General features: G+C 41.4%; 1 protein-coding gene across 3 annotated transcripts in view; it reads left to right on the forward strand.

The window, feature by feature from the left end:
- Positions 1-12,847, forward strand: part of LOC148394353 (partitioning defective 3 homolog B-like) — a 96,273-nt gene that overhangs the window by 2,550 nt on the left and 80,876 nt on the right. The window lies entirely within an intron of this gene.

Genomic DNA, 12,847 nt, shown 5'->3' on the forward strand with positions numbered 1-12,847 from the left:
ATTATGCAAGTACAAATGTTAGCCACTAAATAAGTTTCTTCACCTTCTATGACCAGCTAGGATCATTTGAAGGCTTGACGTTACGATCTAAACCAAAAATTAGCTAGCATTAGCTAACTGCTTTGGCTAAGCCGCATTTACATGATTGCTTTGCGATGTAATCGACCTTTTTGTTTTTTGTTTGGCCGAACCAATGGTCCAAAATCTTGTGAGCAGCAGAAACTCAAAGCTATATTCATAAAGAGACTGCGACGATATTGTGTTGCACACAAATTGCGGCGTGATAAATTTGTTTCGGAACAAACGTCGTCAACGCAACGCTGCCCCGTCTCCTTGACTGATTGCGCCGAACAAGCTCGGCCTTCCATTCATCACGCGTCTTTATGGCCTCTTTGGGGAGGGCATAGATGTCTCGTAGCCTCGCTCTGTTTGTTTGTGGCGTCAAAGAATGTATGTGAGCGTCCGGATAGGCTCGGTCAGGCAATTAAGCAGCTGTGCTAATGATTTCAGTGGTTTACAACGCCATACGAGCCTTTACGGCTTTTGTTGTCACCCTAATTTAGTGCTTTGGGCTATAATGTGCTGAGTGGTTTGTTTGGCCCATTGAGCTTGCCTTTCCTCATAAACACCTACCTTCACGCACAAATGCAAATGATGCTCTCTCACTTTTACATACACACACATATTACTGCTCTTTTATGGCGTGTGTGTTTTTTTATGACGGGTGTCTAGCGATTCACCTCGGGAGCAATCGCAAGCTGTAGATCTGGATGATCATCAAGTGTGGTGTGCAAGAAGGCTGTGGAGGCTCTCCATTGTGTACTGAGATACCCTCCATGAATATAGAGAAGCTATACATCTACCCATCTCTCCATCCCTCCATCTATACACAACGCACGCACTCAAACACAGTCGCTATCTCTAACTTCCACCAAGCTCCACTTCAGTCATGTTCGGCCTATTAAGCACAATAGAAAAAACACGAATGGAAAACTTTGTTATGGTGTGAGGTGACAATGCATAATTAGCAAATAAATCAAGAATACAATCCTGGATATATTGGATTATATAAAGTGATAAAGAGTATTAAAGGAATAAGTCACGTCACTCACAGATGCATTGGCCTTTTGCGGCACCAGACGCTACCCCAAGTAAACCATTACAGAAGCATTAGCACCTCAATAAACAAACCTTTGAGTTAGCTGACAAGCTCGTCGGCATGTTGCGTTGAACTCTGCTTGATGGCTGCGGTTCTTGTTGTCAAATCAACTTAAACGTGACGTCAAATCACGTACGTGCGTGTGCGTTGTTTGCTTGCCTGCACATATGTGTGTGAGCGTGCATATACCCAACTCCCCGACCTGTGTGTGTATGTGTTGCACAGGGTCTTAATTAATCTTTGTCATTAATAATTTAATCATGGCTTTTTGTTTAATAAACAGTCTGGCAGTGATGTATTGCGGCTGGGTCAAGTAATTTGATTGGTGGCGGAAAGAAGCTGGCTATGCATATCTCTCTCTCTTTCGCTCTCATTCTCTCTCACTCACTTTCTTGCCCCAGCAGAGAAACGATAGCACTCAGGGGCCCCGCCAAGTGTGCACGCGCAACAGGGAGAGGGCAATTACGCTAAGATGCAATAATGATCGGTGATGTATGGTGGAGAGTGGCGGTTCTTTCACGGCGCATTTCAACTAATGGAATAAATAGTATGAGTGGAGAGGCAAGAAAATCCAAAATATTTTATTAAGTACATTTCCATCACAGTCTCAACATTTTACAATTATTCCGAGACTCCAAATGGAGCTGGATGTGAGTTTCTGCTCCTTCTGAGCACATTTATTAATGAACCTGGGCCCTGGGCCAAATACTTTAGCCAATAATTCATCTTGTCAACACTAGGTGGCACTCTTGAACAGTTAGCCTCAGACAGCATCTTGTCCTCAGAATTTTTCTCCGGCGTGTCACATTCTAAGAGACTCATCTTTTAGCATGTCAAAGGCAATACGCCATTGGGATGCAGGCTGTAGGGTGTAGCATAATATAGAAAAGCTTCGTCTTTCTCAACTTCACAATTTTATTTTTAATTTAAAACAGAGCAGAGGCCTAGTGCCTCCTCTTTCCTCTCACTGTCTGGTCCGTTGCAGTTCAAGGCGAGGGTCGTAATAATGTGGCAAGGGATACACTTTACTGGCCAACCTTGCCCGGTAGTGGTTACACCAACAGTATGACCCCTCTAAATTACTTTTTTCTAGAAGGTACTTTTGTTTGTTGAAGCTGAGATTGTAATGAAAGAACTTGGTTACTTTGTGATTAAATGGCCGTGTGACGACAACAGGTACTTTTCGGAAAGTCAATTTTCTGTAAAGTGTCCCCTTTTAAAGATAATGAAGGGCCGTTGTGGTCTTCCTCGTTTAACGTTATTGCGGACTTAGTGTCAGAGCGAGGTGGGTAGATTTGTAAAACATTTGTAGCCGAGTAAGAGTATGTTACTTTATGGCAATGTGAGTAATGTGAAAGGAAAAAGTAGTCCTCCAATTATTTCTCTCTGTATTCAGTCAAAAAGATACTCGAGTACTGAGAAATCAGTAAGATCACTTAAAAAAAAAACATAAAGGCAAATAAAGAAACAATAAATAAAATAGCTCTCTTTTTTTACCGATTGTTTATCAACTGTATATAATTTGATGACATTGAACTTTGACAGTAATAATATTTTGACCAATCATGTTCAAGCTTTCTCAGAAGTCCCAAGACTATGTTTCTGCCAAGGTCATAAAGTCCGTATTAAATAAAGCAGTTACGCTATAATAGAGTAAAGCAGACGTCCCGCTCGGTACTGTTCTGCCCTGATGTTGACTTGATGTATTGTTTCTCCAACAGTTCACTTGAAAGATTAGAGTGGCCCTTTTTTCGTAATTATCTCATTCATCATCCATAACAATGATAAAACAAAAGCAAGCACTATTCCTTATTACATACTTACAAACTGTGACTTCGAATAAGAATAGAGTAGCTTTTAAGTGTGTCATTAGTTAATATAATTACAGTTGTCACTATCAGACTAATGAAACATATCATTCATGCACATTCATGTGTAATGTATATTATGGACTTCAGTTTTATTTTCTCCATCCTATGCAGCTGAGGCCAGTTTGGGTTTCAGCCGCTGTCAATCATAGACATCGGCACGCCCCTACTTAGTCTAAGTGATTTCTAAATACCGGTATAAGCCTCATTTCAATTTGAGTGGTGTACTATTATTATTATGACCAATCCTGGAGGATTTCTTTCTATAACACGAGACAAGCTCTTATGCTAATTCGCTACCATAATGGTTTGCTCATACTTCATAAACATTTAAATTGCGTTACATGTATTTTTAGTGGCGTGCCTTATAGAAGAATGTAAGCCCGTTTGCTTACTTATGCTAATTTATCGCCCGAGTTGGACCAACCAACCTTTCAATCTCCTTCTTATACATTCATATAATTATAGATATTTTGTATGAAAAAGCTAATGAGGGCAGCATCCACTTAGGAAGCACTTAGCTAGGCACAAAAATACTGTTCCCTGCCGTCTTAGAGTTATAATGCACCAAACAACACAGTCGTACGTCATCGCCTTCACTCATATGTCATGCAACAGCTTCAACTTTATGATATTTTATTCCTCAATTTTTTTTCCCCGTGCCTTCAAAGAAACCCAATGCAGCTCTGCTTACCGTTTGGCTTTGCCACTCATGGGAGATTTTGGTATTTCTGCACGATTGTGTTTCAGACAGTGTATAGTCGTTCGACGGTGGTTCACGTGCTGTGAGGCCGCTGGTTATGAAATTATCCCCACTGTTATATAACAGTGGGGGCGGAAGTGCCAAATGGTTGTTAGAAATAGCCGGATAACAAAAGATTTTCTTGGTTGTTGACGGTAATTTCACACTTGACGGGACACACGGCAGCACTCCTGACTATTGTAAACAGGCAATTATAAATAGTCCGTTTTCCATGAGAGGTCTCCTTGAAATCTCAGAACGCTGTCTATTTTCTATTCTAACTTTGAACCCTGTGAGTGCTAACAAAGTGTTTTCAGGGGCAGTTAACTGTAATTTATTTCTTTGCACTTGTCTCAAATGAAGTGACACCTCCCCTCCCTTGAGCACGACTTGATTAATTAGACAACCAGGCGAATGCATTGCGATTGTGACACTCCAAGTGGTGCATGTAACATGTGCTGTAATAAACACACAGATTTACCCCCCACCCCCCAAAAAAATTACCGATTCCATTAGGGATTGGATGTTAGCAGTGTGTAAAACGGGCTGTTTATGCACATGCTTTCATTTATGCTTCTGTAAGAATATATATGCGTGCTCTCATCCAAATGATATAAAAGTGTGTCTGTCAGACGGGCTCATTAGCTGGTGCTATCACAGCAGTGGGTACCGAGCGGGTCCAATATGCCCCCCACACAAGACTGAACAAATGTTTACTATGAAAGAAGTCGTCTGACATGACGGGACACTGCACCCTCGCACACGATGGTGCTAATCACCACACTCGCAAAATCTAAATGCTCACTGCTGAATACACACCAGCTGGCCGCTACTCCTTGCACATTATAATCAGAGTCCATAGAGAAAAAATTCTGCCCTTCCAAAGATGGTCACGTTCATTTTGATTTGACACCGAGAAAGGTATTAATAGAATATAATTGATATTTTCTGAAAGGAATTTCCAGAGGAAGCCCCTTTCTTGGAGGTTTATGCTATTTGCATTTTCAAATGCCAATACCAATAATTTTGGAGTTGTTTTGGGTGAAAAATAAAAATATAATATTTAATGGACTTAAATAAAGCCTTTAACATCTCCCTGTGTCCCTTAAAAACAAAGCAAACACTCTTAATAGCGTACCAGGCCGAGGACAAAACAGCAGCCTTATATGTACTTGAGTTTTTTGTGTAGGTTCTTTAATGTCCTTTGCAATTCTTTCAAAGGGTTTCATCTTTTCTGTCGGAAGGAACTAAACATGTCCACTGGCTTCATTTAATGTTTAAGACACTTGAGCAATGATGAAGAGAGAAAACGAGAGACAGTTAGCAAATGACTTGCAGTTTTTTTTTACAATAAGAAGTAATCGTGCTATTTCCATTACCTAATTTGAACTCAACCTGGTTCCCTCAAAAAAAAAAGACAAATATCACACAAAGAAAAGCTTTTGTTAGTCTTTCATTAAAATTCACACACGCTGGGTGATGCTAAGTAACACTCTGATTGGCTTAATTAGCTGATGAAGTAGCAAATTACACCTTCAATGTGATTTCTGGGCTCAAGGAAAATGATTTAATCAAATATAATCACAATGGAATAAGTACATTATTCATTTACAACAGCAACTACCGGCTACTACATTTAAAACACTAAAATATATATATATATATATATTTTTTTAGTATCCACTCAACACATGTACCGACTAACATATCCCATGACTCTGACCGGATCGTTGACCTCACAATAATAGCAGATATGGAAACCCGATCAGGAGCTGGTGACAGCATTGGAAATGTGAAGGAACAGTTTATGGAGCCAGCTGATGTGCTTGTAGACCAAAGCACACACATGCGCACACGCATACACATCCCTGTTGTCATGGGTACCCAGCCGACTAAAATAACTTGATGGTCTTTGTTCAAACATCTGTACAGTTACCAGCCTTCCTCTTGCTTTCACTCTACTCCCACATTTAAAAAGCAGGTGTAATGTAAATAAATAATGCGGAATTATTTAGTCTAAACGTTACATATAGCGACATTATGTTTAACTGCTACAGCTACTTTAATATTAATGCAATTACACGGTGCCATTTAATTATAATTAACAAGCGATGCTCCTCCTAATGTAAGTGCTTTATTTGTTCTATTCAAAGAGATTGTTATAATGAGCTAATTGTCTATAGGCAAACTCAATTTGTTGTAGTTCATCAGTTCTGTGTTAGCCATACGTCACATTGGTATTAACCTTGATGGAGAGCATCATGAACAATAGCTGTACTTGATTCATGAGGCTGCTGTAATTGTACACAAATCCATATTTCCTCAAACAGGGGTGTTCGCTCTAATAGACAGTGTTGCCATTAAAAGCCCAAAGCAAACAAGTGCTCTTGCTTTCTCACTACACGTCCAATAAAGTGATTTTTATTTTGAAAATTTTCCGAATATTGGCATACTACAGCATCACAAATTCAATCTGAATCTTCATGTAGCACATGTAAATGCAGCTCAGCTTTCAAACTGGGTTAGAGCTTTCTGACCACGCTCACACATGCGCAGGGCCACCAGTGCCGAAACACACAAAGATCCCCCCCCCCCCACACACACACACACACAAAGATCCCACACAGAGCACACACTGTGCCAGTCCACTTAACCAAACCACTCTCTTTCTGAAAATGGCTGATTTGAGCCCCTGTAGCCTCTAATCATCCAATCAGGGACAGGCCAATCTCCTCCCCACTGGGCCTATCAGAACCTTTCGCTCAGGTTCTACTGCTCCCGTGGCGATGGCAAACCAAGTTGTGTTCAGAGTGCCCTGCCACTCATTCTGTCCTGCAAGTCCCCCCCCATCTTTGCAATTCATTTTTGTAGCTATTGCAGGTTTTCAGCCACGAGGCTAAAATGCATATTGACAAGATTCACAACAGGTCACATATGTCCTATTTAGTTCATTACTTTTATACCACCTCTCAAATATAGTGTGAGTCATGTGTGATTACGTTGGCAATGTTGGAGTGTCTCCGTTGTATTTGAAGCGTAATCCATGCTGCGTCCAGTCCTTTGTGCTCAGATTGTCATCATTAGCATCAGAAGAAGGAAATTACCCCCTTGAATAAGATCTGTGATTTCTGAGTGTGTGAAAATGAAGATTTAATCAAAAGTAATCACTATGGAATAATTGAGACTTTTATCTCATGATAAATGTTATAATAGGAAACGCCCAAGTTATGGTTTGAAGATGGAGGAGAGTTTATATTTTCATTTTTAATTCAACATCCTGAGAGAGAGCAACACTTTATTTGCCTTGCACTTGTTTGATTCTGATCCTGTGCTTGGTTGAGAACATCGAGGTGCTGGATTTCAACACAAATCTGCTTTTTCTTGCCAACTTGATGACAAAATTACACTAGTTGTTACTGAGCAATGATGGATTTACTCCAAAGCCCTGCAAGGTACACTTGATCCTTTATGATGCAGCGCTCCTCTTATAGCGGCCAGATCACACGTTTTTTTTTTTTTTTTTTTTTTTCAACACACGTTAAATCAAGTCTTAATTGCAGTGAGTACATTGAAATTCCCTTATTTCAGTGGTGCCCAAACTGCCCAAACTGCAGCACGGGGGCCATTTGTGGCCCGTTGTCCACTTGGTTGTGCTAAATCGTTTTCGGGCTTTGGTCATGTCACTTCCCCTTTAAAGGGCAGTTGGTGACTGGAATAGCTTCGTAGAATTAAACTGGAGAGGGATGATTTGAGATAAGAGTGTTTTGAGTTAGAACATGAGATACACAACTTGTATGTCAAGGCACCAATGCGCAGTTCAATACCTTTGACAAAGTGTGCGTGAATCCATAGCAGCCGAGGATGATGCCATGGTGATAAACAATCCAATAAGGTGGACAGGGACACGCAAATGGAAAACGCAAGTTTGCCTTCCACTGTAGCAAAGTGCACTATGGCGGCCGAGGCTAAGCCAGCAGAAAGGCGTCTTTTGTTCAGATGTGTTCATTTGGCAGCGTGAAAACAAGGCGCAGCATGTGAAAGGGGCCAAGAGAAAAACAAGCGTGTGCTTTTAGAACTGTAGTGGGAATGAGAAGAAGGGCAGGTGGAATTAGCTTTCTATCTGTCTCGGTCGCGGTGAAAGGGGACGTAATTAGAGAAAAAGCAATCTCCCTTCCATATCCATCTGTGTCTTTCTCCACCTGTACTCTCACTCAGCCCTCATCTCCATCACTTTCTCGCTTCCATCTCGCTGTTTTTGGCCATTTGATTTTCTCCTTTTGATGCTCCATAATGGATACATTCAGAATCCTCATCCCCGTCCTCCTCTTCTCTTCCATTATCCCTCTTTTGTCATGGGCTCTTTCCCTCCTCCTCCCCCTCCATCTCCTTCCCGCCTGCCCCGTTCCTCGCTTTTCCACCCGGCTCTCATTGCCCCGAGTGGGCCCCCATGCGGCGCTCCTGGCCATCAGTAATGGATCGTGGCCTCAGCTGATGGCGCAGATGAAATATTAGAAGGTGGCCAGAATTCTGTAAATGATCGGCTTATGAAGGCAGAGCGAACTCCCCGGTCGCCCTCACACATGTTCGTCGGGGCTCGGCTTGTTCTTTGCCGCCGTGGGTGACCCTGGCTTTGGTGTTGGTAAATCACGCTAGCTCCATTCTCGAGTTCTATCAGTTAATCATCGACACCAATCTATTTTCTCCACTGGTGAACTGGAAAGAAGAAGAAAAAAGCCTCCCTCACCTTCCACCATGTCGCACTCAATCAGATTCTCCCCCCTTCATAGATGGGATTTGATAATGAGGGCTGTGACTTGATGTATTTTATACCCTCTTTTCTGTCTTCCGTCATCCACTTCCTCCTCTTATCGGAATCTCTTTATGGCAGCAGGTTGATAATGAGGATCAGAGTGTGTGTCTTTTCCATTAAAGCTACGGGTTCATAAACCAAATTGCAAATCAAACAAAAGTGCATGAAGGACTCCGTGACATCAAGAAAACCTTTCAGTGTCTAGTAAGTAATGTCTGCTTGAAATTAGTGAGGGAACAACAAAATGGCATTCAGGAATAGAGACACACAGGGGAACACAAACGGCTCTAACGAGTAATTTATTCACGTGGCCGTGAATGTAAGCATAAGTGGACAAACGGGATGAAATACATCTTCTCGTCATGTGCATAACTTTAGCTTGGAGGCAGTTCATAATGCTGCCAATCTGGAATTGACCTTAATTGGATATTTTTCCTCTATGTCCCTTTTTATATTATACATGATAAACCAGTCCTCATCCATGTCTACCGTTTCCTCAGTTCCGGGAAATCAGGGTGGATGGATTACTGTTTGAGGTAGGCGGCTCCTCAAGCTATCTGGTCAGACTTGCTCGAATCCATTTTCACACTGAGACATGATCAAAAAGCCTTATCGCGATTAGTTGGTTGAGTCCAAATCTATACCCCGAGGCTGCTCACCGTCTCTATCGTAGTGCTTGTCCTCATTAGGTTTCCTCATGGTGGAATGAAAAAAACAGTTCAGGAATGGCCCCCAAACTGGCAGAATTGTTCAAGGGGGCTTGAGCCCGTTACAGACTAGCCATCGAAACCGTCTTTTACCTGTCTTGCTGACCTGGGTGTAAGGTAGCCATGCGGAATGGGGGATTGAAGTCACCTCAGGCTTCAGACAGTTTTCCGAGGAGAACCGGAACACCGCCAACCGCGACCGGAGTGTCAAGTTTAACACCCAAGACGCACTGTCACACGCCCGCTTTCTGTTGAAAGCAATCGTAGCTGTCGCCCTGACAGCTACAATTGATTATTTCATCGCGCCAAGGCACATGGGCCGCGCGACACGGTAATATCCCGCTTCGGTGAGTTGTGTCTGAAAGGGACAGGCGAATAAATCCCGGTTCCACTGTTCCGCCTCTGATGCGCCACTTTACCGGGAAGCCAGCTTGGGATGAAGATCGCTCAGATAGCGGCCTCCACTCTAATAGATGCCGCACCTCGATTAGCCGCTGAGTGCGGGATACACAAAAACCAAAAACTCGCTTCCGTTTCTACGGTGATGGCATAACTCTAATTGATACCGTAATCCATTAGTTGAAATTGACAATCTAATACCGAATACGGAATGATATTAATTGTAAATTATCCCTTTGTTCAGCTTCTCTATAAAATAGTATGCAGCGCTTAATTATCCAGGAGACTGTGCTTTGCATAAGTGAGCAATAATTAAGCAATTGTCCTTTTACATAAATGGACTTCATTACCACGGTTCCTGCCTGTGCGTTGCAGATACGTCTTCAGCTTCCGTGCAGTCAAAGCTGTTGTTATTTTCCCAGTTCAGAATTTATTGTTTGGAGTCATTTCAGGTCACGAGCATGTGTATAAAAATTACTTGTAGTGTTTGAAACGGAAGTTAGTGCTCGCTTATATATATATATATTAATGAGTATAAATAAATGGTACAAAAAGTTTTCCAACTCAGTCGACACAACTGCATCATCATCATTTTACCAAGCAAACACCGAGACGTTAATCGGCGTATAAATCAGTCAAGTACTGCGTTGCAAACTGTCTGAAAGACCATTACTATGCAAATGAATGCAACACTGCCTCATATTTTGTCCCTAGCTGGAATCCAAACACGGTTTATCATGGTTAGAGTCATCACGCTATGACTAGCTGTAGAGTTTTTCTTTATGAGATGTAGTTTGTATCTGCTGTCAAACTGTTTCACTTGAAGCAGGGTACTAACTTTGCGTTGCATTTAAAGTCTTAAATTCTGCCTTTTGCTTTAAGTTGTTAAAAATAGACGGACAGTACGAAATAGTAGAAGTACGAAAACTCTCTCAGTGTAAATCTAAGGCGATTTAATATTATGGGTAGCGTTCCCCCCCATCTCAAACCAAATGTCGTCATCGTATCTGGCAAACATTTGTGATTCAAATGCGAAATTAATTTTTATTTCAGGATTTCTTGGCGTTCTGGAACAGAGCAATTCACATAATTACGGGCAAGTAAGGAAGAAGGTCAAAAAAAAAATTCCCACACCAAATCAGTATTCATTTCACTCTCGGAAGAGTATTTTGTCTCCGTTTCTTGATTGCTTTCCTCTCCTTCATCTGTCATTCTGTCTTTGTCTCTCCCTCGACTTGCTGTCCCCAGTGTTCGTTGCCACGTTGAGTTTTCACAGGAATTCAAGCATGAATCTTTAATTAGCGACAGATGTTGTTCTTCTGTGTGTGTATGTTTGTGATGCTAACTACTCTTACTCACTGTCACCTCAATCCCAAGCTCCGTTTAATGAACACACTTGGCAAAGATGTGCCACGTCGCACACAACCGGAAAGGTTAGCACCGGCTGCCCGCACGTGTGCTTATTAACACGCCCACACGTGAATGCACACTTGCATCCGTCACTCAGGACGCAATATGTACACAACGCTGACATTTTCAACCTCCTTTTCCATTTTCATTGATGCCCTCGTCTTCCCGTTTTTGTCCTCAATTGTTCAGCTGTTACTTGTGAATTATGTATCATTTCCTTATGGAGTGTGAAAAGCTTAGCTCGGGGCTATCGCTCCTCAGTAAACGGCCATTAGTTGTGTCTTTGCTCCATTTACAATTTGATGGGTGATTGGAATCTGTTTGGAGCCATAAAATTTTTAGGTGCAGAAAATGGCACACGCGTAACTGAACATGATTTCATTCAAAAGTGGACTGATAGTAACACGATGCAAAGCGAGTGCAATGCGGCAAGAATAAGTTTGAGGAAATACATCTGGATGTGGGTTTGGGATTTTACATAAGCACGTCACAAGTGCAGTGATGTGATAATGAAACTTTGGAAAGTTTACGTCCTCACGGAATGCCATCGAAACACTTATCGATTGTTCAAGCTGACCTCTTTAAAATGCAGTGCGTGTCAGTAAAATAGATGCCAATAGGCCACTGAAAGTGAGCTTTGTGGGCTGAGAATAACAATAGATTAAAGGGACAGCGTAATTATTACACTATTTACACTATGGCTTGTTTTTACGTGGATATTTTTTTTTTATTCCTTGGTCACACTTGTTTGCGTACGATGCGTGTGTAGGTATAAAAAAAAATGACCCCGGGTTAATGAAGAGAAAGGCAATGGAGAAAATATGCAATGCTTTGAAAAGGTCACTGTGTGTGTGTACGTGTGTGATTTCACCCAGCAATCCTGAATGCCAAATAAAATAGATTTTTTTTCTCTCTGTACTGTATAATAGCAGGCAAATCTTTTTTTGACACACAATTTCTCCTCCTCCCACTTTGTTTCTTTTTTCCCCCGCTCTTCTTTCTTTTAGCCCTGTGGTGCCCCGTGACCCGTTCAAACCTCGGCTTGCTGAAAATTCAATCTGAGTGCTGTGATCTATTCCTCCAATATCATACCCCCCATTACAGACTAAAATGTTCACCGAACCCCTATTCCGTGCACACATACACACACACACACACACACACGCACGCGAAAAGCAAGCACAAAGAAAACATGACAGAGGCATTTTCTTTACAAAAGCCAGTGTGCGGAGGGATGTGATTGTGAGTGGATTCAGGGGCACCACAGTCTCAGGCCAATCATCTATAATTCATTTTTCCAAGGCATACAGTAATATCTCAACCTGCCTTCTATTTCATCAAAGTGAACAAAGAAATGGAATTTTATATGAGGGGAGACTATGAAAATATTGTTCCTAATAAATAAATCTGAGGCTTTTTATTCGAGCCATACTGAGGTTTTGTAGAAGAGTTACGAAGTAAGGAAAGAAACATCTTCTCAGTCTCAAACAGGATTCACTGTGTATACATGTATATTTTCTGATGTGTTTCACCCTTCTTTAGTTATTTTGGTAATTTTCTATTTCTTTTATGTATTATTCATCTACAATGGAACCTTTGCTTTCATGTCAGAAAAATAAGAATGACTTAAAGCAGATTTAAACAAAAACTGAAGCAATAGGAATGAATGTAAATGCAGTTCATCTATTTCAGAGACCCCAAAATGTTATTATAAAATATTATTTTATTTGGTGACAAGTCCTTGGTGTACTC

The sequence above is a fragment of the Syngnathus floridae genome, chromosome 8 (assembly GCF_059516105.1).
Source record: "Syngnathus floridae isolate MCC-2025c chromosome 8, RoL_Sflo_1.0, whole genome shotgun sequence".
Taxonomy (NCBI): domain Eukaryota; kingdom Metazoa; phylum Chordata; class Actinopteri; order Syngnathiformes; family Syngnathidae; genus Syngnathus; species Syngnathus floridae.